Source organism: Chiloscyllium plagiosum, unplaced genomic scaffold (assembly GCF_037043375.1).
Source record: "Chiloscyllium plagiosum isolate Xiang-an unplaced genomic scaffold, Cpla_swu_hap1 HiC_scaffold_31, whole genome shotgun sequence".
NCBI lineage: Eukaryota > Metazoa > Chordata > Chondrichthyes > Orectolobiformes > Hemiscylliidae > Chiloscyllium > Chiloscyllium plagiosum.
In genome coordinates this window covers 14066071-14093192 of record NW_028270169.1, presented here as the reverse complement: position 1 = coordinate 14093192, position 27122 = coordinate 14066071, and the positions used below count along the sequence as shown (strand labels likewise).

At 44.9% G+C, this 27122-nt stretch overlaps 1 protein-coding gene across 1 annotated transcript in view; it reads left to right on the top strand.

Moving 5' to 3' along the window:
- Nucleotides 1-662: 662 nt before the first annotated feature.
- The window catches only part of akap1b (A-kinase anchoring protein 1b), a 59978-nt gene continuing 33518 nt past the window's right edge, over nucleotides 663-27122 (top strand). Inside the window, exon 1 of the mRNA XM_087977260.1 lies at nucleotides 663-784. The gene's annotated coding sequence lies outside the window, so the exon portion shown is untranslated. The remainder of the gene's footprint in view (nucleotides 785-27122) is intronic.

Here is a 27122-nt window from a genome sequence, read left to right as displayed (position 1 = left end):
TCCAAGAAGTATCTATTGACCTGAATCTGAAAGTGAAACTGTGTCAGATAACAGATCAACCGAATGGGAAACGTGGACTGATTAGCTCCTGGACAATGATGAAGAAGGTAACAAGATATTGACTGGGTTGCAATGTAACGCCTGGAAATGTGGTGGAGCCAAGTTCAATGGAGGCATTTAAGATGCCATTGGATGCTGTTTCGACAGACATGGGGCAAGGGCATGGACAGGAAGGCAGTAGATTGGAACCTTGTCCCTTTGTGGTGTGGCACGATGGGCTGAATGGCCTTCTCGGGTGCCGGGGAGGGTTGATTGCAGGACAGGGGCGGGGCCAATGACGTTGATAGTGGGCGGGGCCTTTGGGGCGGAGGGTTTAAATGACCCCGAGGATCAAATGACAGTGGGCGGGGCTAGGAGGAAGGTCACGGCCAGTGTGCAGCTTGTGGGCTGGTCCGAGGTGGCTGACGTAAGGTGCGGGCGGGTCCACGGGCGGGACGCGTGGGCGGAGCAATAGCGTTTGGGTTTGGGCGGGCATTCCAGGGTCGCGCACCGGCGCTGTAGGCTGGGCTGGGCGGGGCGTGCGCCTGCGCCGTCAGCGCATCGTGGGGGGGGGCGTGTCCGGGCCTGAGATCTCGCGAGAGCCGTTGAATGCATCAGTCTGCGGTGGGAGCACGTGGGCCGGCGGTGGATCCCGGAGCCTGTGAGAGAGGCCCCATAGACCGAGAGAGGGACCCAGATCCGGACCCCTCAGCCTGGTAGCCTTGTCCCCCCACCCCACCCCCGGGTGAGTTCGCGTCCGTGAATACCGCTGTCCTCCGGCTGGGGCTTGTGTGAATGCGGTGGCTCCGGGCTGATGCCGCTGCTCTATTCCCCCTGCCCTCTGGAGCCGCCCGCCCCGGCTGCTCTGACGCCGCCGCCGCCGCGTCCTCCTGGGGGTGACCCTAAGCCGCTGAGCCCAAGGTCGGGGCTGCAGCATGCGGAGCCCGCTGGGCCTGGGGTGGGTGGTGGTGGCGGAACGCCGGCTGAACCTGAGGGAGAGCCTCCCGCGGGTGATGCCGGTGGGAAGGGAAGCGGCAGCAGCAGCAGCAGGGCCCGGGCTGGGTGAATGGGGCGGCCCCGCTGCAGTCCGGGGGACGGGCTGGCACTGGAGGTCACTGGGCTCGCCTTCTCCGCGATATGGAGCGGCCCTTTCCCTGGAAGCGGGGGAGGAGAAGCAGCAGCGGGAGGCCCCAGCTTTACCGTCCCATCACGGCCCGCTTTTTACAGCCTTTTCTATTGGGGGGGGGGGGTAGCTAACGATTAACGCTTCAAACAAAAATAATTCCGGCCAAGTATTTAGTTCTTTCTGGTGTTGTCAGGAATTGGGTTCATTTCACTGAAAGCTGTCTTGTTTGTTTTATTTTGTGTGAAGGGGTTGTTCTCATTGACCATTATTACAAGGCAGATTCTGGAAATACTTGCAGTCCGCAAGAACGAGCGCTCCCAGTTTCACAATCAAGACACAAATGGTTTGGCACAGGGTGGTGCCAGTCATGCTGCCCACGTCCTGATCTCTGCCCCCTTTGTGGCAGCAGGAAACTCGCAGAATCTTTGTAGCTGCCTTTATGTGGATGGCTGGCTCTTATTTCAGTTTGCCTCATGGTTCAGGCTTTTTTTTTTAAAGATAAAAGTGCAGTAAAATGAATTTTACCGATCAGGGTGTCAGTGTAGAATGGTGCCTGAGTCCTCTTGTGCTTTAAAAAAAACTATAGCTAAAAAAAAATGAACCATGCGAATCTGACTGATTTGTTCAACTGCGCTTTTAAGCTTTGTGACAAATTGAAGTGACTGATTTGTGGGTGGAGTTTCAATTTGACAGTCACTGTTTCAGTCTTGCTGTTCAGATTCATAGTATTATCAGTATTTGTGAAATTTTCATTGCGCCACTTCAGGCAGTATATCTAACATGATTGAAGTGTACTTTTTCTATATTGTAGTGAATGGACACTAGTTTTTGAAGTTTCCTGCAGTTGGTCCTGTCTTTGTCCAGTGTTAAAATCACTGCAGTGATTGTGCTGATAGCTGCATCTCAAAATGACTGCTTTTTCATGTCTCTTTCTTATCAGTGCTGTGTTATCAATACCCCTCCTAAAATAAGTTGACCTTGTTTCTGTGCAAATATACCTTGTGCCAGATTCGGTTTGGTTGTGGTGTTTGTTCCCTTGCTCTGGTGACTTTAGATTGGAACTGGGCCAATGGGAGTGGAGTTGTGCTGACTGGGCATAGAGAATGTATGTGTGTAGAGGGCAGGTTAAGCGTGAAGAGCTTTCTTTGTACACAGTTGTTTCCACCTCTTTGTCAATTGCCAATGCACAGAAATACTTTTAAGTGGAGCAATAGGAAGGATTTAGAGGGATGTGGGCCAAATGCTTGCAAACGGGACTCGATCAGGTTCAGATATCTGGTTGGCATGGGCGAGTTGAACCAAAGGGTCTGTTTCCGTTCTGTACATCTCTGTGACTTGATTAACCTATTTGAATAGGTTGGTGGCAGTACAGTATAGAAGTCATAGAGTCGTAGAGATGTACAGCATGGAAACAGACTCTTCAGGCCAACTGAGGTTGGATAGGCTGTAGCTGTTTTCCCTGGAGTGTCGAAGGCTGAGGGGTGACCTTATAGAGGTTTATAAAATCATGAGGGGCATGGATACGGTAAATAGACAAAGTCTTTTCCTTGGAGTGGGGGAGTCCAGAACTAGAGGGCATAGGTGTCAGGTGAGAGGGGAAAGATATTAAAGATATCTAAGGGGCAACGTTTTCATGCAGAGGGTGTACATGTATGCAATGAGCTGCCAGAGGAAGTGTGGAGGCTTGGTACATTACAACATTTAAAAGGCATCTGGGTGGGTGTATAAATAGGAAGGGGTTAGAGGGATCTTGGCCAGGTGCTGGCAGATGGGACTAGATTGGGTTGGGATTCATTGTACCTCACACTATCTTTCTATAGTGTTCAGTCTGTGGTGAAGGAGCTGAACTGTCACTGAACTTCTATAATGACATTTTATATTGGACATCTATTGAGTATTGTGCTTTGCAGGCCCTCCATGAAGAAGACATCTTGTGGTGACCAGCTTCTTTGGGGAGGGAAGTGGTGGGGGTGCATGGTTGTTAAACATGAGGATGCTGTGGTTGCACAGCTGGCATGAGGGAGGGAGGCAATTCCAGTCTCTGCCCATGATGCCTTAAGGCCTGGTGACCAGTTCTGGGTGAAGAAGGGGTGGAATACTCATGTTGGACATTTGGGAGATCAGTGTTATACGGGAGAAAGCTCAGAGTGGAAGTTAAGAACATTGGTTTTGTGCCTTCAAAAACTGAATGTTAGCATGGATGGGCAAATTGGGTTTGTTGCAGGATCTGATGTGGACACCCCAGGTTTCTCGACACTTTAATATAAGACAAAGAATTGCAGCTGTTGGGCATTTGAAACAAAATTGGAAATTGCTGGTGAAACTCAGCTGTTCTGATTGAAGAGTCTCACAACATTGACTTGCCTTTCTTCCCACTGATGTTGCCCTGACTGCTGAGTTGCACCAGTAATTTGTTTTTAGACATGCTATTGGAGGTTCAGTGCTGAAACTGGAATACTGTTGGGAGGTGGGAATCGGGCATTTGCAATGCTAGCTAATATTGGAGCAGGGGAGGAGAAGAGGTGCAAGAGCATATATTTATTGGGCACAAGGGTGAGGGAGTTAGCGGTGGATTTTGTCGACTCAATAGATGTGAAAAAGGACTTGTGCAGAGTTCGACTTGGGGGAGGATAAGTTGAAAGAAGCTCTGTTCTTGTGACAAATTGAGGTTTTGCTGCAGGTGTTCAGGAAGATTGACGTAGTATCAGGATTAATGTGAATATCTCAGTTATTTTACACCAATGGGAAGTGAGCTGGCTGTGCGCATCCTGTACTCTAATCTTAGGTTTATAGTGTTTTAATAATTGATAATACCCCCTACCCATCAAAGCAGAATGCTTGATTGGCCCCAAATCCACTCCCTCCACTGACGCTCAATCGCAGGCGTGCGTACTATCTACAAGGCGCTCTGCAGAAATTCACCAAAGACCCTCATTCAACGCTTTACAAACTCTCAGCAACTTCTATCTAGAAGGACAAGGGCAGCAGATAGATAGGAACACCACTATTTGCAAGTTCACCTCCAAGGCACTCGGCATCCTGACTTGGGAGTATATCACTGTCCCTTCACTGTCACTGGGTCAAAATCCTGGAATTCGTTCCCTAAGGACATTGTGGGTCAACCCGTAGCAGGTGGACTGCAGCGATTCAAGAAGGGACCTTCTCCAGGGCAACTAGGGACGGGCAGTCAATGCTGGCCATTCAACTGTGCCCACGTCCCACAAATAAATTTTTTAAAAACCTAATGCACAGATCTTTTTCTTGCAACATGGTCCTTAACTGGCAGGTTGGGAGTGAGGAAGAGATGTTGAAGAAAGGCCACTTGTGGGTTTTGACTGAAGCATATTCAGGGCAGAATTAAGGGAGATGTACCTGGTATCTGGTTCTACTCAATGTCACTCCTGAATACTGGGAATTCAAGACTTGCCCGGAGGACCGCAAAACCTCAAAAGCACATCTTTTTCCCTAGAGCACTACTTGCAAACTTGAGTGCAGTTCAAGTTAAGTAATTTTTGGCATCTGAGCATTATAACTAGTCAGTTCAGTTGGGCATGTTCTGAACTATGCAGATGCACGCTGTAAGGGTAAGGTACCGTTGTTGGAACTGATCTCTGCTGTCCTGATCTCCAGCAATGGCTGAGGATGAATGGGCAACACAGCACTTCATGGATTTTTGTTTGTGTTCCAGTATTGTTAGTAACCAATCCAAGTGTCATTCCCTATGAGATAGTGTTCCATGTGTTGCGCACCACATTTTTAAAGTTGCAAGATTTGGTTTTTAGGCTCTGTTAATTTCAGTGGTGCATGGTGACCTTAAAATAGCAATTAATTCAATAGAAATCTGCAGGACAGATCAAAAGGAGGCCAGGTTGTTCTCGTGTATGATGTTGGTTATCCCACTCACTTGACAGGTGACAGGGCCCTTATTCAAAATCAGGTAGAAACATCATTGTGAATTGCTATTGCCACCATCAAGAGGAATTGCCTGGTTTACCTTTTTTAGGATCTTGTGGCACAGTGGTAGTGTTCCAGTCTCTGGGTTAGTAGGCCTAGGTTCAAGTCTCACCAGTTCCAGAGTTGTCATAACCTATTCGAACGGGGCGATTTAACAATTGCCTGAAAGGTGAGTCAGAATGTCTTCGTGACGGCATGACAAAGCATTGTTACTCTGGGTGACCATTGCAAGCACTGGTTCAAGTGGAAAAAATGGTCCTTTGAACCTTGAAAGTGCTTGTGTCTGGAGAACAGCTCCTGTGTAACGGAGAGAGTACATTTTAATCAGACGTCCTGTGTTGCTGCAGAAACCCTTTTTTGTTCAAGATTTTCACCTTTCAATTTGCAGAAACAAACCAACTTAAGTATTACTGTGTGAGTGGAGATTACCGATTGTTTGGCAGAAGAATGTGCCAGTTAATAATGATTGGCAGTGAACTGCCAGGCTTTGATTTAAATTTTAAACCAAAAAGGTTTACTATGGTCGGTGCTCTGTCCTGAGAAATCGGCCACTGAGTGGCTGTCACCTATTTCGTTGAGTTGAAATAGGTGCTGTATATGCATGTTCTTTTTATCTGCAAGAACTGGCCCTGTAATTTAAAATGCAACTTCCAGTCCCCGCCAGGCTATTGTTTTAAGCACTGCTCAAGTTCTGAGTTCGCAAATGACCAATGTTATGTAAACTGCCGACTTTCCAGTAGCCACTCAAGTGAGTTGATGGTTTTGACTCTAGATGTTTATCGGTCTGGCGTGAAAGCACTGTTCAGTTGGGATGTTTGATTTCAGGTTGTTGAATCTTTTAGAGAAAATATTTCCTTTGATAAGATCCAGACCAAGCAGCCACTGACATCTTCAGGTTCGAACGAGGTTAAGAGGTGATGTCATAACGTATATGTTCACCTGAATGTTTGTGGTTACTTGAAACTTCCTCTGTAAATAAAGAGGGGAATCCCAGTGTTTTCAGTAGATGCTAAAATCAGAACCAATATAGGCACCAAAATGTACACAGCTGACATATTAAATATTTTGTCTCTGACTTTATCAAGGAAGGAAGTGCAACTGTGATGTGAGGAGACAGTCCAGAAATAAGAATTTAAAATTGGTACAATCTTGGTTAAGCTTTCTGTACTTAGTGGGTGAAGACAAGGCACGTGCATCCATGGTTATGGGAAGAGTGGAAATTATGGAGGCATTGGTCATAATTGTCATGCCTGTTTTAGACTCTGGGGTGAAGACAGAGGACTTGAGAATTGCAAATGTTGTTTCACTGCTGATAAAACATGTAAAGTTGAGCTCAACAACTACAGGCTGATCAACGATGGGGAAGCCTCTAGAAACACTAGTTCAGGACAACATCACTTGGGTGAATTTGGCTTATTTAAGAGAGCCCATTATGGATTTGTTAAGGGCAAATTGTTTAGCTGGGTGGAGTTTTAATGGTGACAAGAATGTTAACAAGGACACTTGATTTAAAAAATGTCTCAACAGACTGAACAAAGTTATAACTCCTGGAATAAAAAGGACAGGTACAATTTAAAGAATGCAAGATTGACTGACAGCAAACAGTGGTTGATTAATTTTTGTCTGAAGAAAGATTTGCCGTGAAGTTACCCAGGAGTCTGTGCTTGGGACCCTGGATAGGAAAGGTTTAGATGGATCTGGGCCAAATGCAGGCAAACAGGACTAGTTTAGTTTAGGAATCCTAGTCAGCATGGACACGTTGGGCTAAAGGTCCTGTTTCCGTGCTGTATGACATACCTGTGATGTGTTTGGTTATATGCTTATGGCCTAGACCTTGGTGTGCAGAATGTAGTTGTCATCCTGGTGTTCCCCCCACCCCCCCATCTTTATTCCGGGCCCTGGAGGGAAAGAGAGAATGATTGTCCATGTGCACAAAGACATGAGTTCACGGTCTTCTCTGGAACAGTAGTTTCTCAATGAACTATATAGTCATTTTACAGGGAGGAGCATCCAGATAAGGCAACATCCATGTTAATTGGGTGGCCATTACAGTCAATGAGTACCAATAGCAGAGACCAAGCCCTTTACTGTTATGCAATCAATGTTCTTAACTGGATTCATACAATGGATACTTTCCCCCTTGCTAGCTGACCTTGCATACGGAAGGCTTCCAATATTGTTAAATGGTTTTACATAATGAATGCTTTTCCACCTTGTTAATCCATTACCCTTGCCTTTAGCACCCATTGTTAACTAAGTTCTTACCTGATCTGAGTCATGCTCAGCTGAACCTCTTGTTTCCCAAAACTCAGAACTTGATGCCTTCCCTGCCTGCTTATACCTTATACACATTCTCATTATGACAAAGTTTGCAGACGCTACAGGACCTGGAAGAATTGTGAGGAACGTAGCGCAGAATCTCAAAAGGATATCGACAATTTAGTGGAACAGGCAGGAAATTGGAAATTAGTGCAGAGAGTGTGGTGTGATTCAGATTGGTAGCAAGGGGTTAACTCTAAAGGTGTCACAAGCGCTGAGAGACCAGGGCTGTGCGTGGAGGTATTGATCTGTTGGAAAAGAGAAGGTTGAGAGGAACTTTGATAAGAGCAGCTCAAAATCCTGAGTGCCTCTTGCAAAAATGCATTCCCGTATTCCCAATTCCTCCGCCTTTGCTGTATCTGCTCCCAGGAGGACCAGTTCCACCACAGAACACACCAGATGGCCTCCTCCTTCTTTAGAGACCACAATATCCCTTCCCACATGGTTAAAGATGCCCTCCAACGCATCTCGTCCACATCCTGCACCTCCGCCCTCAGACCCCACCCCTCCAACTGTAACAAGGACAGAACGCCCCTGGTGCTCACCTTCCACCTTACCAACCTTCACATAAACCAAATCATCCGCCAACATTTCCACCATCTCCAAACAGACCCCACCACCAGGGATATATTTCCCTCCCCACCCCTTTCCGCCTTCTGCAAAGACCATTCCCTCCGTGACTACCTGGTCAGGTCCATACCCCCTACAACCCACCCTCCCATCCTGGCACCTTCCCCTGCCACCGCAGGAATTGCAAAACCTGCGCCCATACCTCCTCCCTCACCTCTATCCAAGGCCCTAAAGGAGCCTTCCACGTCCATCAAAGCTTTACTTGCACATCCACCAATATCATTTAGTGTACCCGTTGCTCCCAATGCGGTCTCCTCTACATTGGGGAGACTGGATGCCTCCTAGCAGAGCGCTTCAGGGAACATCTCCGGGACACCCGCACCAATCAACCACACCGCCCTGTAGCCCAACATTTCAACTCCCCCTCCCACTCTGCCGAGAACATGGAGGTCCTGGGCCTCCTTCACCGCCACTCCCTCACCACCAGACGCCTGGAGGAAGAATGCCTCATCTTCCACCTCGGAACACTTCAACCCCAGGGCATCAATGTGGACTTCGACAGTTTCCTCATTTCCCCTTCCCCCACCTCACCCTAGTTTCAAACTTCCAGCTCAGCACTGTCCCCATGACTTGTCCTACCTGCCTATCTTCTTTTCCACCTATCCACTCCACCCTCCCCCCGATCTATCACCTTCATCCCCTCCCCCACTCACCTATTGTACTCTCTGCTACTTTCTCCCCACCCCCATCCTCCTCTAGCTTATCTCTCCACGCTTCAGGCTCTCTGCCTTTATTCTTGATGAAGGGCTTTTGCCCGAAACGTCGATTTTATTGCTCCTCGGATGCTGCCTGAACTGCTGTGCTCTTCCAGCACCACTAATCCAGAATCTGGTTTCCAGCATCTGCAGTCATTGTTGTTACCAAAATCCTGAGTGGTCAGGACACAGTAGAGGGAAAACCTTTTCTTTTAGCAGAGGGACTGAGATCTGGGGGTGTTGATTTTAAGTAATTCCCAAAAAAAAGCAATATTATAACGAGAAACCTTTTGGCGTAGTCCAGTGGTTGGAATCTGGAATGCAGTGAGTGTGGGATTGAACCAAAATTGCCTTCTCTTTTAAAACTACCAAAATCTGGAATGGCAATTTACTAAATCTGAATAATAATATCTGGGGTGATGGTGCATCCCCATCCCATGGGATGCCCTCCGGTCTCTAAAGAATGCCTCACTCTGTGCTGTGATATTTGTGACTAATGCTATTTGGGATAGCAGCAGGTACAAAGGGATGTTGATCCAAGGTGGGTCGATTAAGGTAACATACATGTGGGGGTTTGGTTGAATTAAAGAGGGGCATACAAGACATGAGGGTCTGAAGCTGACCATAGAAGGAAACCAATAAGTGCCGAAGTTCACAGGTAATCCTTGTGTTGTCTGCAAACTACCAATTTTGGAAGCCAGTCTGCACACGTTTGAGATAATGGTTGCCAGGTGCCTGGGAGGGAAGAGGAGGAAGTTGCCAAGTGGTCCCACTTGGGATTTAGAACTAAGATGAGGAAGCTAATACACAAGCTCTCTCTTATATGCGGACACACATACACTCACGCACACACACCCCCATTACTCATACCGACATGTGCACCCTCTCGCACATACCCCATCACACTCCCTCTCACACACTTAACCAAGCTTACACACACTCATACCTACACACACACTACCACGTCCACACATGCACACTCAATCTGTCACTCCTACGTGTGTGCACACAAGTTTACGGAATGAATTTGTTTTTGCAGAATTATGTTTTATTTTGCTCAAAAACTGCATGAATCCATGTAAAACTATACAGAAGGTTTGTCAGTGTGAATGGCATTGGGACAGAGACATCACACTCTATTGTTTTAAAAACCTGAAGTACCTTGAGAATGTAATTTAAAAGTAGTTCTGGGATTTACATAATAAAAGCCAGAAGCCAGCATATCCCATTGTAAAAGATGAAAGTTTCAATCTAAGATTGTTTACTGAATCACATCTCCATCACACTGGACTCCTTTGGCTATAAATTCTGTCATCATGATCTTAACCTCCACAACCACCTAATGAAGGAGCAGCGCTCTGAAAGCTAGTGCTTTCAGATAAACCCATTGGACTAAACCTGGTGTTGTGATTTTTTTTTAACTAAGATGAGGAAGAATTTCTTCACTTGGGTGCTGATGTATCCCTTGAGCCTGGTGGGTCAGTGCAGATATTTAGGACAGGTTGCTCCATTTCTGGATAATGGAAACCATCGAGGGATACAGGGACAGTGTCTACTTCAGCACCACGTTACTGCAATCAGCTTGATCTGATTGAAAAGCAGAATGGGCTGAATGGCCTGTGTCTCCCCCTGTTTTCCACGTGGCCACATAAACACTGCTCCTGTAATTAGTCCTTGATGTCTCCCAGGAGTTGGGGGAGTAATTTGCAGTCGGATCTCTGTGCCAGGTGGGCTGACTGCGAGCAGTTGGAATGTAAAAAATTGCCAGGCTTCCGTAATGTGGAAATGAATTCTTGAAGTGGAGTCCTGTCAGCATTTGTGCTTGAAGTGATAATTTTCCTTCAGCGTGGTTTTTCTTTTCCTCAGATGTGTAAATGTTGTCTTCACCTCCTTGAGTTGTTTGTTCTGAAACTGCCTCACTTCCATTCGCAGTGCAAGTGTCAACAGCACTTTGATAAAGGTGCTGGGAAACAAAAAGTGATGATTTGAAAGGTTAGCAATTGTAAATAAACAGAGTTCAAAGAGCTAAGTATTAGTGACTGGAGTTGTAGTGGTGGAGCTTTCACTCTGAAATCGAGTGGGTGGTACAGGTGAGGGTCTTGGTGTCTCGTTCTCTGAAATAGCTTTGCCACCCCTTTGTTTTTGGAAGCTGTTTCATCATGCTCACAAATGATACCTTGTTTCTTTAATCATTGGTTATTGTAGCAATCATGTATCTGGGTTTGCTACAAAGGCACCATCAATCTTTGAAGCTCCACTTTTATGTGGAGAGGCTGGTGTTTCTATTCAGTCAGTAATTTTCAGAATTGTGGCCGTGGAGAAACTGTTTCTATTGGCACCGGGGTTGAGGTTGAGAGGGCACCAGTTAAAAGCAATTGGCAAAATAGTGATGGAGGGCTATCCTTTGCAGCATGTGATTAGGATCTGGAATGCATCACCCAAGTGTGTGCTGGATGTGTGTCGTTCCAATGGTTGGAGAGTAACTGGAGAGAGGTGGGTTTTTGGGGTAGAGTGCAGGTAAAGTTTTCTGTCAGAGGGCTGGCACTGATGTGATGGGCAGAATGGCTGTCTCCTGTGCTGTAACCATCCTGAGATTTTTATTTGTGTTCTGAGCATTCTTTGTCACGAGAGGGAGGCTCCTTCAAGCACCATCTGACCCCCCCCCTCCTTCCTTCAGTGCTGCCTGTGGACAGGCAGGAATACAGTTCCTCTCCATTATTGTGCCTGCACTTCTCTCCAGTCAGGTTTCAGAGAACAATACACGTGAACAAATCACGCATGCACTTTCTGAAAAATTATAGGGGATATTGTTGCCAGCATTGGACGCCACAGCAGGAATCGATTACGTAAACATTATTCGTGTTGTATTAAGCAGACTGGTTATTTTAGACCGTTTAGTAATGACTTAACTCTGTGCAGAATTCAGGGCACAGTCTGAGCTTAGTGACTTCACTTGGTTTGTTAAAATTTATTATAAGGAAATTCTGAATGTGTTTACTAACTTGTGGCAAAGTGAGATTGGCTTCACTCTCCGCATGTTGGGGGCTGTTTTGGATTCCTGTGTGAAACTGAGCAAAGGCCAGTCCCTCCCTCCGGTCGTGGAGAGCTTATTTCAAGGCCTTCCCAGGCCGAATGATGTTATGGGGTCACCTCAATTCCAGGCAGTTACACTGACCCTCATCTGCAGAGAAGTGAGAGTTAAAACAAACCATTCCGAATCTGGGCACGTGACTGGGGCACCGCACCTTCACAGACAGTATTTGTTGCAGTGGCTCGGTGGTCAGTGTTGGTGAGTTTGTCCTTTGTGCCACATTGAGGTGGGAACTGTGGCCCCTCCACTTCCAATGTTGTTCAGTAGCCCAGTGCTGCCAAGGTAGGACTGATTTGAAGCAGACACTAATCCCTATAGTTTTATTGTGGGTGTGTTGCATAACCTGTCCACAAATAAACTTATAATCAAGCTGATGTGAATTACACAGACTTGATTTGTACTTTAGTTGGGGCAGACAGCACGAGTTTGTGGGTACTTGTTCCAAATTGTAGGTATCGGTCAGACTGAATTAAGGCTAACAGTTTAAATGGGATATAATTTGTAACGTGGGTAGTCTGGTTGTGAGGATGATGTGGTGAGCCTCTTTATCTTTGGGTGGTCCTGAACTGTTTATTTTTAGATGTTGTACATATTCCGCAGACAGATGCCTGTCTCAGGTGATCAAGTTGCAGAAGCGGTTATTTTGGGTGCTTTTCCTGTCAAGCAAGAGGAGTGTGTGAGATGAACTCGTTGCCAGGGTGGGAGATATTCCTGTGCCTGCATGGACAGCCTACGCTATTAACTCCCTTGACCCTGTACTGCCTTTCAGCGCGATCATGCCTGTTTGAACTTCCTTTGGCACATATCCCTTCAGACCTTGGCTTAATAAACTTTTATTGATGTTAGATTTAATATTATCAACTGACCTAGCATCCACTGCCATTTGTGGTAGAGTTCCAAACTTCGACCACCCTCAGAAGTGCTTCCTAACGTGTCTCCTGAACAGTTTGGCTCTTAGTTCTCAAATCTTCCACCAGTGGAAAACGGACAAGACCGTAGATAAAGATGAGCCCTGACTGTCTTGAAGACTTTCATCAGATCACCCCCTAAACGTCAAAATTCTAGAGAAACCAGGCTTCCTTTGTCTAATCTCTTCTCATAACTTAACCCCTCAAGTCCCAGTATCAATTGAAGTCTATGTTGTACTCCCTCCAAGGCCCATTCATCTTCCTCAGGTGTAGTACCCAGATATGGTGTCAGTGCTCCATGTGGAGCACTCCAAGTTAGACCAAGTGGGGTCTGACCAGGGTTTTGTGTAACTGTGGCGAAAGTGAGGACTGCAGATGCTGGAAATCAGAGTCGAGAGTGTGGCGCTGGAAAAGCACAGCAGATCAGGCAGCATCTGAGGAGCAGGGAGAAAAAAAAATCGGCGTTTCGGGCAACAGTAATTCCCGCTGAAGGGCTTTTGCTTGAAATGCCGATTTTTATTTTTTTCCCCTGCTCCTCGGATGCTGCCTGACCTGCTGTGCTTTTCTAGCACCACACTCTCGACTTTTGTATAACTGTTGCATAACTTCTACTTCCTTCTGCTCCAACATGCTAGACATAAAGGCCAGCGTTCCATTAGCTTTCTTGATTATTTTCCAAATTTTTGTGGTATTTTAAAGATCTCTGCATCTGAACCCCCAAGTCTCTTTGGACACTTGCTGTGTTTAACTTCATGCTATCTAGAAAGTCCAAAATGGATAACCTCATACTTGCTTGATTTGAACAAGCATCTGTTACAGTTTTGCCCATTTTCTACACACTCTCCAATACTGCTGAACTTTGTGTCATCAGCAAAATTGGATCTATGACTTTCTGTGCCATTATTTGTTAACAACTTGGATCATGTAAATAAATGAGGCCCTAACACAGGTCCTGGTGGGCCACCACTGGTCATATCCTGCCAATCGGAGACCCAGCCATTATCTCTCCTTTCTGTTGCTGCCACTTAATAATTTCCCAGCCACGTCAGTAATTTGCCATCTGTTCCATAGGCTCCTGCCTTAGTTAACAGTCTCTTCAGTGAAGACTTTCTTCCTGAGGTGAAAGGCCTGCCCCTTATTCTGAGGCTGTCCCCTAGTTGTAGATTTCTCAGATGAAGGGGGAGATGTAAAAAGCTTATAGATATTTTGTAATCATCTTGTTCAGAGATTTTAGTGCACGTGTCCGGAGCAGGTAGGACCTCAGCCTGGGTCTACTCCAACTGTGTAAGAATATTTCGTGTCTCATTGAGGTTAAATGTAGATGTGTGCAGAACTAAAAATTGGCCTGGTGGAATCCTTTACGGTGACCAAGGTAATCTATTTAATTAGAGGCTGTTTAATTTAACCTTGTATTGGGATGAATTAGCTCAGACATGCTTCTAATAGCTGTGCTTGTAACACAAGTGTTTGAAGTTCTCTTTGCTTTGAGAGAAGCTGATCAATTGTAAATGTAAGCAAATATATTCTTTCAGATTCTCCCTTGACCTCTAGATGTTTGTGTGTGTTGAAGTGAGTGTGACAGAAATAGCTCAGGGACAGATGAACTAATATAGACATTGCTGATAAAATGGGTACATTGGAGCTGACTTCCCCACCACCATTTCTAACCCTGCAACTGGTTGATCTGCATTGGGAAAATACTAGATTCATGTTTGCACATTATTGCAGCCTAGGTAAGGTATTTTGCAAACATTGTTTGTCTTGGGTAGTCTGACGTATTCAGTTTCCACCTTTTGGATGTTAGGCCAAATGCAAATTGTCACATTTAAAATTCTATTCTTATGATAGAGCTCCAAATGCAGAATTTGGAGCAGAACTGATCAGAGTCGGTGATCCTGCTCCACATGAGCCTCCGCACTTAGTTTCATCTCTCTCTGTCCATCTGTATGTCCTCCAATTCCTTCCTCCCTGATACTTAAGCAGCTCCTGAATTAAATCCAGACGATTTCCTGTAGCTGCTCCATGTGTCATATTCATAGAGGTCTACCCAGAGCAAGGCCCCGTGATCCATTGGGTATGCTCTGGTCAAAAACTGCCTAGGTATTAAAAATATGAAGAGACCTGGATTGGGCAAATGGCCTTGAGGTAGATCAGCCATGATCTTGTTGAATGACAGGTCCAGGTCAAGAACCTGAATGGCTCACTTGTTTGACCTGACCCTTGCCACTTTGATTAGTGGAGTTTCTCCTGCTTTCTTAGTGGAATTGTTTAATGAGTGTGATTAACAGTGGGTGAGTATTACAAAGAACACATTTTAAATAGGCTCGTGGTCTCGCACTGTGTGTTCAAAGCTGCCAATGTCAAGGAACGTGTGTTGTCCCAGTTTGGGAAGGCTTCAATTGTCCCAGTGGCCAGTTGGTTGATGCAGCGGCAATTGGAATTGGATTTTCCACCTGAGCTACCTGGATAGCAGCTCGCTGCTAACAGGAAAATGTGGACTGGGTTGTCTATAACTAACTTATCCAGTGCTACCAGTTGATAAGTGGGTGTGCACGTGGGCAGGGCAGGATTGACCCTCATTGGGAGGAAAGAGCAGTTGAATTCCTTTGAGTTTTATTCTGGATGTTGCAACTGAACCTACTGCATAGGTCTCAGTTTGGAAGATTACCAATTTAAATGATGGAGTCAGAAAAGGAGCTATTTGCTCTATCTATAGGTCAGAAATTCAATCAATTTCTGTGTTCACAATCAATTTCTCACTGTAACCTCCAGCTGATGTTTCAAACCTTGTGCCTTGTTTCGTTGCTTGAGGTTTGATTTTTTTTTCTTTAGTCCAGTTTTTCATGGGAGTGGCAACGGAGGGCTGCTTCAGTGTTTGGTTTATTTCTTACTGGTCTCTCACTGTCTGTTCTATGCCATTGAAGCACTGTTCCAAAGGACTGCTTTCATGGGCTGACTTTATATTTGAAGCACTGAGGACAGTTCTGGTCATTTTATTTGAGGAAAGTTATTTCCTCCTGAGACAGTTCAGAGAAGGTTCATTAGGATAGTCCTTGGTATGGAGGGATTATCTTAGCAGCAAAGGCTGAACAGGTTGGCACTCTACTCACTGGAATTTCGAATAATGAGAGGTAATCTCATTGAAACAGATTGCCTTAAGGGACTTGACAAGGTTAATTGCTGAGAGGGATGTTTCTCCCCTCGTGGGAGAGTCTCGGACCAGAAGGCACAGTCTCGGAATAAAGGGCCACCAATTTAAGGCTGAGATGAGGGCTTCCTTCAAGGTTGAGTGTGCTTGCCCCCTGAGAACTGTGGGCCAATTCCTTGTGCATATTTAAGGCTGAGACAGGCAAATAGATTCTCGATCAGGTGGGGAATCGAGGGTTACGGGGTAGGGTAGGAAGGTGGGCGTGAGGCATGTTCCTGATGAAGGGCTTTTCCCCGAAATGTCGATTCTCCTGCTCCCCAGATGCTGCCTGACCTGCTGTGCTTTTTCCAGCACCACACTCCCGACCAATGAGGAATGTCCGGTGAGCCGTGATGCTGTTGAATGGCAGAGCAGACTCGAGGGACCGAATGGCCGCCTCCTGTTTCTGCCGGGTGTAGTTGTGGATCTGCATGTTGGACAACTGGCCCACTTTCGTTATTATTCAGGTTTGCTGTACTATTAAATAAGATCGTGGCTGATTGGCCTCAACTGCACTTTTGCACTTTACCCCTTAGTTCACTAAAATCTATCAACTTGAGTTGTACACCCGTGTCCACAGCGCACACTAGGGAATGCCAAAAATTCACAACCCTTTTGGGTGAAGACATTTCTTCTCCTCCATCCAGAATGCCTGATGGTGAGATCTATATCCCAAGTGTTTACTTGTTAATGTTTGTCGAGGTTTGGGTTCAGTTCTAATCCATTCACTTCTCTCATTCATGGTCATGTAGTCAAAACTGATCAGGTTTTAGTGATGAAAAAGCTCTCCTTTACAAATAAGTCGCATAAATTCTCAACTTGAGAGAGGGGAGAGTGATTAAAGAGTTTTCCATTGATGAGAAGACAGTTTATAGTTGAACAAATAGCCTTTTGGAAAAAAAAGTCTGTTCTTTGCATAGTTAGAAACTTGAATGAGGAGAAGAAATTGGTCTGGGTATTAAAATCTACCTTTTTTTAAGAAGAGGTTTTCCTTCTAAAATGTCACTGCCCCTGCACGCAGTCTTTAGAATTATTCACTAAAAATGATCAAAACCTCTTCAAGGATGTTTACTGAGAAAGCAGGAAGACATTGTGAATTCAAATAAGCCTCAGTAAAATTTTCAGAAGGTATTACATTGTATTTTACATTTTGGAAGTTGTGTGGTACCTTTCCTCAGTTCCCCCATCAGGCTTGAACCGTTGTCCTTTGCCTTTGATTTCTGTGGGAGTCGGGGAAGAGGGAGATGTGTGCTGGGAGGGGCAAAAGATGTGGTTCAGCAGGGGGAACCTGCCAAGCCTGTGTTTTGGGATAGGCTTTGAGCCTCCAGGGTCGGGCACTGTGATAATTTGAAGGTGCCACATGTCCATTCCGAAACTCAGAGGCTGCCTGAAGCTTGTGAACCCAGCCTTTCAGCTGGGGCCTGGAGCCCAGTTTTGGAAGCTTGGCCTGACTGTGAATGGTGGAGAGGTATGTGACGACCAGCTCAATTGAGAAGAGCGCATTGTGATAAAGCTGCATTCCCTCAGTATGGCACAGTTTTGTTATTCACTTATGGGATGTGGGCATAACTGGCTGGCCAGCATTTATTGCCCTTCCTAGTTGCGCTTGAGATGGTGGTAGTGAGCTGTTCTCTTGAATTGTTGCACTCCACGTGCTGGAGGTAGTCCAATAAAGCCATTGGGAAGGGAAATCAAGGATTTTCACCCAGAGTCACTGATGATGTATTTCTGGGTCATTGTTTATGTATTTTTGAGTTTTTGTTGGTTTAAAAACCCTGACTTTTTGACGAGGATATTGGTGGTGGAACCTTACTGTAATTTGCACCTGGATCTATAGATTAGTTCACCAAAGGTTGAACATTTTCATTTGATATTTGAGCTTATAGCAGAAGAGAAAAAGAGAAGTTGTCTTCCATGCGTGAATGAGTCAAGTTTGAAAATTGTTGCACATTGTATATCTGTCGAGAAAGTGAGGACTACAGATGCTGGAGAGTCGGCCAAAAAATGTGATACTGGGAAAGCACAGTCAGCCAGGCAGCGTCAGAGGAGCAGCAGGGTTGAGATTTCAAGAATAAGCTCTTCATCAGGAATTGTGAAGAGTTTTATGTTTGAAATGCTGACTCTCCTGATCCTCTGAAGATGCCTGACTCTTTGCCTGTATCTCTGTTGAGTTGTAACTCTGTATTGTTGGCATATGTCCAACAGGAGGGAACGTCCCTCATTGAGAACTGTCGCTTTGTATCTCTAACTTGCAGTTTGAGGTTTTTGCCCTTGTCTTTGTGGGGAGGGGTGTTGCAACTGACTGACCATGGATGTGTTGCAGAACACTGTAAATTGAGTTTCATTTTTAAAAATGTAGATCTTCCTTTGGAATTTGTTTGCAATAAAGCATTTAGTTCCTAAACAGTCCTTGGCCCCTCAAGTCAAGACTTGTACACAGATTACAGTTGGCATATCTGGTCACTGAAGTGATTAACCATCCTGTCCACACGCCATGAAATTTATTATTTTGATTACTTGTAATTCAGTCTGCTTCACTTGCAGAGCAACTGCAGTATTGAAGTTTGTATCCTTCTGTACTTTGTCTCCCAACATTTGGAGTTGACTTCTTTCAGTCTAACTTCAGCCTTGAGTATCCCCTTATGCTGTCATCTTCCATGCAGTAACCATCCCAATGACTTTGCTGAGGTCGCTTGCTGTTAGAGAGAGCCAAGCACATCGGGCTCTGAGCAAACTGATTCCACACAGGGTGGTAGGCAGTAATGGCGGTGGTCACCTTATTTGAGTTAAGTTGGCATTTTTGAATTTAATCCTGAAGCGCAGTGAATGAATGTTGCCACAGTCCTGAGTGACTGTGGACTGCTGTCTCGGTGGGGAGAGACTAGCTTGAGAAACAGGCGCGGTTGAGAAGGGAGTTGTGATTTTGGCATCCCTCTGCTAACCAGCCCCCCCCATAGTGGTGCTCCATGGTGATGTATTATAAGCTTGACTGAACCCAGAGCTGCGGCTGCTAGCCTAGCAACTATCACGGTTCAATATCTCCCCAAATATACATAGGTTTCCTCTGGGCGCTCTGGTTTCTTCCCACAGTCCAAAGATTAGATGGACTGGCCACTGTGCAATTGCACAATCATGGCCAGGGATGTGCAGGCTGGATGGGTTAGCCATATGAAATGCAGGGTTTACTTGCTTACGGTTGGGAGTGGGATGTGCATCAGAAGGTGAGTTAGCAATCAAAGAGCCAAGTGGCCTGTTTTTTCCACCTTGTAGGGATTCTATTCTAATATTTCCTCCTGAGAGCAGCGTGGGTTTCAGAAAAGTGAACGAGTGTGGTTGAATTGCTGCAAGCTGGCTGTGCTGTGGAATCAAAGGAAGATCAGGGCGGTAATGAGCTTCATAAAAATGTTTGAAAAGCTTGCACCTTGTGTATGCGCTTGAGCATCCACTCGCACATTGTGTTGTAGCAACCTTCCCCTCATGGACAAATTGTTGGCTTTGGGCCAGCGTTCCCTGAATGTCTTTCTAGTTACACAAGCCTTCAATGTCTGTGTACGGTTAACACTTGCAGAACCGGAAGTCTGTGCCACAATAGTGTGGCTATTTCTTTGGGATTACTTGGCTGACATTGAAGGGATCATTGAGATGTAAAATGCTCAAGGCTAACGTTACAACAGTGACTACACTTACATACTACCTTGACTATAATGTCTGATGGTCTTAGAAAAGTGCGATATAAATTCAGATCTTTGGCTCTACAGATCGAGTAGTGGTGTTCAGAACTAAACCCAGTCTTGCATTTTCAAAAGGAAACATGGGGTAATGGTTGAGAGAATTCTGGGCTTTTCCATTTCATCCTCTTCATAATTTTGTCTCATTGCCAACTATGTTCAGGCTGGCACTGACTACAGCTTGGTTGTGAGGAGGCTTCCCTGTTCTGTGCCAGAAGTTTGAAGAGCTCTGGTTTGGGTAGGTGGGGCGGGGGGGAGCGGTGGTATGTAAGGAAACTTTTAACTCTGTTTGAAAGCTCTTGATCTGTACTTTCAACTTGGTTAATGTTTAAATATTTTCACATGCCAAGAGCGAAAACATTGTAACTTATTGAACAAACGTCAATTAAAACTCCAGTATTCATTAGTGTTGCCAGTGTCTGGCTTCACATACCTTGGCACGGTGGTGATTTCACATTGTCTCTTTGCAGCCAACACACTCCACCACAACTGCGTAAACTGGCTCACACTGGCACCCTGTGTTTGTAGGCATGTCAATCACATTCTGTCCTCTTCTGTGATTATGATGGAATGATCATAGTAATTATCATATTAATCAGATTCCTGCGCAGGGCCAGGCCATTCAGTCCATCCGGTCTCTGCAAGAGAAGCTCCATTGGTGCCACTCCCTCTCCCTGTGGCATTGCAATAATTTGCTTTTCAGATTAGATTAGATTCCCTACAATGTGGAATTCGGCCCAACCAATCCACACCGACCCTCCGAAGAGTAACCCACCCAGACCCATTTCCCCCTCACTAATGCACCTAACACTATGGGCAATTTAGCATGGCCAATTCACCTGGCCTGCACATCCTAGGACTGTGGGAGGAAACCGGAGCACCTGGAGGAAACCCACACAAACACTGGGAGAATGTGCAACTCCACACACAGTTGCGTGAGGTGGGAATCGAACCTGGGACCCTGGTGCTACGAGGCAACAGTGCTAACCACTGAGCCACCATTAGTACGAACCAGGCCTGAGTCTGCTTAGCTTCTGAGATCAGACAAGATTGGGCGTTTTCAGACTAGTATGCCCATATGATCCAGTTCTTTTTTTGAAAACCATGGTTGAATCAGCCTCAACTTTGTGTCCCCTCAGGCAGTGAATTGCAGGTCCTAACCACACTTTGTGCAAAACAACATTGTTTTGTTACCATCATTTTGTCAGTTTTTTTCTGCTTGTCATGCCCCTTCCACCATTGGTGGGAGGGAAGAATCTTTCTATCTGCCCTGTCTAGTTCCCTCACGATTTATGATAGTATCAAATCACCCCTCAAACATCCCAGAGAACAACCCCAACATCTCCAGTCTATCCCTGTCACTGAGGCCCCTCATCTCTGTTAGCATTATCATGAATCTTAAATTCATTCTCTCTCACAATTGCTGTCACAAAGCCTTGGGATGATTGTTTTCCTTGAGATGTTTTTGATCCCTGTTCATGCATCTTTCAGTCTCTGGGACTTAAATCTATCACTTTCTGTCATGACCTTGGATGGCTGTGGTGTGCCTTTTTTTTTGATGAAGGCACGGGTCAGAAAATTAGGTGATCAAAACTGATGGAAAGAAGCACCAGAGTCTCTACATTTGTCCTTTTGATGTCTGCATCCAGAATCCTGAAGGGAGCCTTGTTATACATAAATTTTAATTGGGCCTGTGTTGGATCTGGCTTCAAACATCTCGACTCCTGGTAAAGAATTTATTTTGTGCAGAGTTTTTTTTTTAAAAGAACTAAATTGGAGGAACCCTTTCTTTCACAAGATGCCCACTGCCTGCTGTTAGGTTGTGAACAGATGTATAGTTGTGCTTTTTGAAATAATTGTAGACTATCACAGCTCAGGTGGAGGCCATTCAGCCCAGTGCATCTATGCTAATTGAATAACTGTCCAATTGATCTCCGATGTTTAGTTGCCATTGAAGGTTTGTGAATCAGCTACAATTGCCTCTTGAAGTGCATTCCGACCACACTTGCTCTGCGTTTTTTATTGAAGTTGTTTTTTGATCTCCAGGTCGTTATCGGTAATGGTATCCTCTGCTTGCAGACCCACAAGAAGAAGCTTCTGTTTGTTACTTTATCGAAACCCTTTGTGACTTTGTAACGATCTCTGCTGGACAGTGAACAACCTCAGGTCAACTGAAGTCAGACCTCCTTGCCTGTGTTTTGAACAATAACAAAATCTCCTCCCTCTCTAAGGCTTCAACAGTTCTACAGAGGCGTGGTGCTCAAGTTTAGATCCAATACAGAGGAATCTCAATTAGCTGGCATTCAATTATCTGAATTTCGGATTATCCGGCATGATCGCAAGGTCCCGATGCTCAACTAAACTGTTATCCAGCATTCGATTAACCGAACAGAATATTCCCCGCCCGTCTCCTTTGGATAATCGAGGTTCCTCTGTGTTTATATGGCTCCTAACCAGTTGTTTTTCCCTAAAATGTCCAAAATTCAGCTCAGTTGACATATTGATTTGAATTATTTACAACGATCTCTCAGTCACAAATTAACCTCCTATATTTATTACTTTGCCTGTCACTAGCTGATAACTGTATTGCAATGTTCTTAGGCTTTCACCAGAAAGCTTCCAAGGTCATTAAGGCTGTTCTGAGCGTATGGCTTGGTGTTCTATAATCACTTGTCCTCATAAATAGGGTCATGACGTGTGTGTGTGGTGGTATATAGAGAGGTGAGAGGAATGGGAAATTGGAGCTCTTCCCTTGGAATGTGGCCTTCACGTGCACTTGTGCCCTTGTCTGTTTTTTTTTTCTGGGTAAATGCTGCAGATGCCCTCTGTGGCCCAGCTCCAGCATGATTCACCACCCCCAATATCAAACTTGACCGAAGCTCGACTCGCCAGCAACCTCCATTCTAGTTTGCGTGACGGAACTCTCTCTGGCTCAGGGGTCTTCCTGTTTGGTTCCTGAAGTCTGCTCTGGTATGTAATCTGTTGTTGGTACAAGCAGTCAAGATTAGAATGGTGCTGGAAAAGCCCAGCAGGTCAGGCAGTATCCGAGGAGCAGGAAAATTGACGTTTCGGGCAAAAGCCTTTCATTAGGTGCTTGTTGTAACGAACACCCTAGCAGTTTGTTGATTTTTTGACCAGTATTGAAAGCCCTATAAGTTGGATAATGTGTACACCCCTTGGTGCAATTATGACGTAGCTCTTTGCAAGGGAACTATCTTGTATTCACTTCCTTCTATTATCTGGATGGTGGGTTGTGGACCTCTTCTCGGTTTCCTCCCTCTTCTAGCTGATGTTAGATCCCATCTGGTTCAGTAAATAGTTTAGCAACCCGTTGGGCTTGCTTGTGTGTCCAGAACCACGGCAATGTGGTTGACTCGTTACTGCCCTCAAGTGGCCAGATAACCACTTAGTTCATGGTGCTTATGAATGCTGGTCTTAGCATTGATGTGTACATGCCGTGTAAGAACAAAAACAAATTAATGAAGTGTGAAATATGATCCCATGTGGGCAATAAGCAGCTTGAATATATTGCCACCATATCCCAGTAGAGTCCACCTCCCATTAAATCTCAGCTGATTAACACCGCAGAAATTTATTGCTTTTCTCTTGGGTCCAACTCTTTCTATTTACATGTTTATCTTCACTTCCTCAGTTCTGCTATAGATTAGTGCTGATGTTGAGGTAGGATTGTGATACAGGGTCAAGAGTGCAGTGCAGGCAGCATCCACGGAGCAGGAGAATGTATGTTTCAGGCATAAGCCCCGGCCAAAACATTGATTCTTCTGCTCCTCCGATGCTGCCTGACCAGCTGTGCTTTTCCAGCACTACACTCTTGACTCTGAGGACTGCAGATGCTGGAGATCAGTTTCTCTAGGTTTGTGATACAGGTTGAGGGAGCTAAAGACCCAACTTCTTCCTGTTCTCCATCTCAATGAAATAACCTGGGCTACTTCTACACTTCCGACTTCAGGGCTAACTGCAGTGTGCCAGGATTGATGAATATGGAAACTTCACTCTATCTGTGAGTCATGTCCCTGTAGTTATATCTGCTCAGTCTGATATGTGAAATCAGTTTGCGTGTGAAATAACTGGGGAACGGGTGGTGTAAAAGGGATCATTGGCATCTGGGCAATGGTCTTTGCCGTTTACACCTGTTCAGGTTGTTCTGGTATAACATGTATTTCGTCGACACGAATTGGCTAAAGTGCAGTTGACAAATTATGGATGCCGTTTGGGTAACGTGAATTTCCTGTTGAATAGGTATAGTGATTTTCTATAACGCGAGATTGCAGAGGAACACGATTGTCACATTATATACCAGAACGCTCTGTTTGTAAACCAGGGCACTGGCCAGGCTTAATGAGTGGGGTGCAACTAACATAGTGGAATCTGTCACTTTGGCGTGATGATGGCTAGGTTTTTCTGAATGGCTTGTTGAGTGGCTTGGTGGAAACAATTTGAATCCAAGATGTTTCTACAACTAAGACTTAGCATGAGCTACAGAGTGATTTATTAAAACTGACTTGCCATGAATGCAAAGTAAAAAGCCCCCTCCCCCCACGTCCTGTAATGCACCTTAAACGCAACAGACACTCAGTGTCTGCTGTCCTCTTATGAGCAGTACCTTCTGTTCCTGAACCTTCTGATGGTTAGAGCAGCATTGATGAAACCTTTTACACTGGATAGTGTTGTTCAGTAGTCTGCCAGTATTGAGAGGTATCCATCGTCATACAGCACAGAAACAGGCCCTTTGGCCCAATATGTTTATGCCAGCCAACAAACAGCGAACTCCAGGTTTCAAATGTTGGGGAAACCAAGCTGAGCAGTGTTTGCAACATGATACCAGAAATACACCGCATACCTTGCAAAGCCTGGCAGGGGAGGTAAAATAGATTCATGTTTTGGTTGAGAATTTTCATTTGAGCCAAAATACTTGTTTGGATTCCCGGGATAGATGTTTCTATGCGGTACAGTAGAAAGGGAAGCTGAAGTGTGTTCGTGGCTGCAGCAGGATTATAGCTGCAATAATAGACTTTGCCTTGACTTTGTAACCAAGTGAAAGTAATCTGCTGTATTTACTCAGTTGGAGCTATTGTATTAAGGACCGTATTCTGCCCAGTAAAGTGCTGCTTATCTCTTGGAGATTGCAACTTGCATCAGCCAGACCTTGTATTAATAACCCGTGGTTGAGTTTACATTAGTTTTATTGTTTTAAAACTAATCGTTATGAATGGTGGTTGTTAAGGGTTAGAAGAGACTGGTCACATCTGCACTTGGCAAATGAGCTATCAGGCCAGTGGACATAAAAGCAATTTATAAAACTACAAGGGAGGAGTCCACACAGTATCTTGGTTCTGCTTTGTGAAATCAATAGACTGTAAACTTGAGTTGCCTTCAGTGGTCGGATATAAAAACTGAATGTCTAGCAGTTGGAGTGGATGTTCACTGTGAGAATTTGAATTCCGAGTGGAAATGGAGTGACGCTAATGTGTATTGATTGCCCTCAATGTCATGAATTTCTGGCCAGAGCTAGTGCTTAATGTTAAAACATTTTCTGCGTTGTGTATGTTCTGTTAAAATAACTGTGCTGAACTGCAGAAAATAATTAACAAGCGATCCAGCATCTACTGCCTTTGGTGGAAGAGTGTTTTAAACCTCTTCTGGTCAGCATTTTGTGGAGGTTTTTATCCCCCCCCCCCCCCCCCATTAGAATGTTGTTTGCTCTCTTTTATTCGATCCAGGCGTAGGCCATTTAGCCCTTTGAGCCTGCTCTGCCATTCGATACGATCATGGCTGATCTCTCAGCCTTGACTCCCCTTCCCTACCTGCTCTTTATAACCCTTCAACCCATTGCTAATTAAAGATCTGTCTACATCTTAGATTTATTTTAGGTATTATTTCATTTTCTTAAGTAATTGGCAGTGCCATCTGCGGTGTCTCTCTTGCACACGCTCTCGCTCTCCCTCTCACTTTCTCTCTCTGCCTTGGGTCCCACTTGGATATGCAGAAGGCTCAGGCCGGACTGCCAGTCTTCCGCAGATCGTCATTTCCTAAATTACAGTAGTGACCACATTTCAAGAGTTTAATTGACTGCTAAGCACTTGTGTATATCCTGCCAACCCCCTGTGTAGTGCTTCACTTTTGGAGGTGCAGTCTTTCATATGCAACATGAAACAGAAATCCCTTGGACTCTGGGCAGGTGGCATAAACTCTTCAGCGTTATTGAGGTATCTCCTGAGATGATGCTTTACCCTTAAGTGAGCAGGACTAATGCAGATGATTGTTTATTACATAGACTGTTGGAGCTTGCTTTGTGCAAATTGCTTACCGTAATTCCTATATTAAAGCAGTGACTATACCTCCCAAGAGTTTGTAAAGCACTTTGAGATCCCTTGAGATTAGGGAAGATGCTCTATAAATTTACTGTTGTGACAATAGATCTATAAGTAGGGTATGAAAAAGGCCAGCTTTGTTTTTTGGTTAAAAGATTTGGTCCAACAGTATAAACAGTAAATATTTTCTACCATTTTTGGCAGGTCTGTGCTGTTTTCGTCAAACTTGCAGTTCCAACATTTTAACGTCACTGTTTCAGAAGTGAAACATTCAGGATGGCCAGAAAGCGGATAGAACCTGCTACCAATGTCAACTTAGGAGTCGAGGAACAGGAGTAGGTCATTCAGCCCCTCGAGCTTGTTCCACCATTCAGTTAGATCATGGCTTGTCTGGGGCTTAACTCCATATATCTGCCTTTAGCCCATATCCCTTAATATCTTTGCTTAACATAATTTTAAAATGGAGATAGATAATTAACAACTTTAATTGTGGAAGAGTTCTAAACCTCTACCACTCTGTGTGGAAGTGTTTCTTAACATCTCTCATGAACTGGTCTGGCCCTAATTTTCACTCAACTTCTAAAATCTCCCAACAAGTGGATATAGTTTATCTACCCTGTTTTTTTCTGTTCATACCTTTTGAAGACTTCCATCAGACCTTCCCCTAAACGTCTAAAGAAAACAGGTGAATAGTCGGAAGGTGGTGCTGGAAATCCCTTGGACTAAAACTTGCTGCAGTGTTGGACTGTCGTCACACCTACAATTCCACTGGACGAGCCATCTCCAGTTGAGATAGCTGAAAAGAAAATTTCAGATCAAGTTGGGTTTAAAGAACTTTTTTTTTGTATTGATCAGGATTCAAGTTTCTGACTGTATTGTTATTTAACAGAGCGTTTCAAAGGAAGGAGGAGGAAATGGAAAGCACTGCTTTTTCAGTGCCATTTCATTACTGGCTTTCCCACCTCCTCCCTGTGAACTAGTATTTTGATAGCAAGTCCCATTTTAAAGTTCTGCTATTGAATTTGGTTCTGATGTCACCAGACATGTTAATGACAGGCTGCACAACCTGTACCACAAAGTGTTTGAAGCCACTTGGTATGCAATTAAAATGGG